This window comes from Anabrus simplex, chromosome 10 (assembly GCF_040414725.1).
Source record: "Anabrus simplex isolate iqAnaSimp1 chromosome 10, ASM4041472v1, whole genome shotgun sequence".
NCBI classification, from domain to species: Eukaryota; Metazoa; Arthropoda; class Insecta; order Orthoptera; family Tettigoniidae; genus Anabrus; species Anabrus simplex.
The window spans coordinates 62,131,401-62,133,703 of record NC_090274.1 but is presented as its reverse complement, the minus strand read 5'-3'; the positions used below and the strand labels follow the sequence as shown (position 1 = coordinate 62,133,703).

The window sequence follows — 2,303 nt, the reverse complement described above, 5'->3', positions numbered from 1 at the left end:
AAAATTCCCCAATCTACAGGCTATGCAATGTCTATAACAGTACAGTTCAGAAAAATAATTCTTTAGACTTCTGTGTACCTCTAGACCTGTTTTTGTAACAATTCACCATCTCCACGAAAACTCTCTAATTTGTAATGCTGATCTGAACCACAAAATGCATTATAAACATTCTACATTAAGCCCTATTCCATAAATGTAATTATAAGTGTTAGAACTAGAAGAAAGTAATAGTTTAGATATGAAATTACAGTTTTTTTACTCTTTCTTTAAAGATTAAATTAGATTAGAAGTAAAATACTGTTCCTTTCTCGTTGTAAATATAATATTAGAATAGTTCAGATATTAGGTTATTAGACTGATTGAAACATTTAAATAACTCGTGTAAACATTTACCACTGTAATTGGGGTTAGAAATCCTGTAGTGCGCAGTAAATAAATAAATAAATAATTCTCTTATCAGTTCGATTCAGTATCTCTTCATTCGTGATTCTATCTGCCCGTCTCATCTTCAGCATTCTTCTCTTTTAAAAAAATCTATTATCTTCCTTTCTGGACTAGTTATTGTCTATGTTTCACTTGCATACATTGCTACACTACAGACGAAGGTCATCAGAAACATGAGGATTCTTCATCGGAAACAGTCAATTCCCTGAGATTACAGAGCAGTAGTTTTATCTGTCCCTAATATATCTGCAACTCGCACACCACACAACACACTGTCCTCCACCGCAATAACGAGCAAGTGTTGTTTTATTTTTTATTTTATTTTTACAATTGACTTTACGTTGCGCCGACACGGATAGGTTTTATGGCTACGATGGGATAAGCAAGGTCAAGGGGTGGGAAGGAAGCGGCCGTGGCCTTAATTAAGGTACAGCCTCCAGCATTTGCCTGGTGTGAAAATGGGAAACCACGGGAAACCATTTTCAGGGCTGCCGACAGTGGGGTTCGAACCCACTATCTCCCAGATTCAAGCTCACAGCTGCGCGGCCCTAACCGCACGGCCAACTCGCCCGGTGAGCAGTTTATTAAACACGGGAGACGACGCCCACCCTTGCCAGAACCTATACTCCGTACGGCCCTACTTCTAAATTGACGTTTTAGCATATTTTGGCTCTGTCTGGTGGTCATGCGCTGAAGCATAGACATCCAACCAATCCCAAGCTGCCATTCATATCGATTTATATCGGCAGAGCACGATCTCGAAACCTAGTTGCCAACTCTAATATTTACATTCACCACGTGCTTAACCTATCTCGCTCAGCGTGTGTGGTATTCGGTACGGTTCGCGATCATTTGCATTTTCCTTCAATATTTAGTGTGTTTTTCATATTGTTGGAGGGTTACAGTGACTCTGAGATCAGTACAGAGTTCCCTTTATATGCCATAACCTCCTTTCTGTCCCAGCCATTAGCCGTTAATGATGTGTTACTTCCTCATTCTCTTTTATTGTTCATAATATATTCTTATGGTGCCAGATATTGTTAGAAAGTGTAGTTCTTGTGAATTTGTTTTCAATCCATATTCATTCGTTTTTCTGAGTACTGTATTATAATTTACAAGGGCTATTTACCGCGGTCATACTGCATCAGCTGTTCTCGCAGGCGTAGCGCGCTGGCAACAGAGGGAAGGCGATGCTCATTTGTTTTGCGAAACTTCAATTTAGAAGTAAGGCCGTGCGGAGTATATCTGCTTTATTGTGTTGTATGAAAGGAGAGAGAATTAGCACTACCCTAGACAACAATTGAATTACAGATATATTGATTGAAGCACTGCTGGCTATTGAGCACCTGACCACAAAAATTTGAAATTCAAGAGAACAAACAAGGGCAAATATGTATTTATAGGAAGATGAATAAGGGACTGGAAAAATTTATCAAGGGAAATGTTCCATAAATTTCAACGTTCTTTGAAATCATATAAGATTTGTTTTTTTAACTATTTGCTGTACGTCGCACCGACATGGCGACGATGGGATAGGAAAGGCCTAGGAGTGGGAAGGAACCCGTCTTGGCCTTAATTAAGGTACAGCCCCAGAATTTGCTTGGTGTGAATATGAAAAGCCACGTAAAACCACAGTCAACGCGGCCGACAGTGGGGTGTTAACCCACACTCTGGATGCTAGCTCACAGCTGCGCACCCCTAACCGCACGGCCAACTCGCCCGGTCATTTAAGAAAAGACAAAGTAAACAGCTGATGAGGAATCTGTCACCTAGGCCGCAACCCTAAATGCAGATTACTGATTATATATACAAGACTAATAACAGCCTCATTTATTTATTTATTTATTTATTTATTTATT

At 39.6% G+C, this 2,303-nt stretch overlaps 1 non-coding gene across 1 annotated transcript; it reads left to right on the top strand.

The window, feature by feature from the left end:
* The first annotated feature begins 1,699 nt into the window (after positions 1-1,699).
* LOC136882508 (U6atac minor spliceosomal RNA) lies at positions 1,700-1,807 on the top strand. The gene has a single exon (XR_010861209.2). It is a non-coding gene; the product is annotated as a U6atac minor spliceosomal RNA (small nuclear RNA).
* Positions 1,808-2,303: the final 496 nt, after the last annotated feature.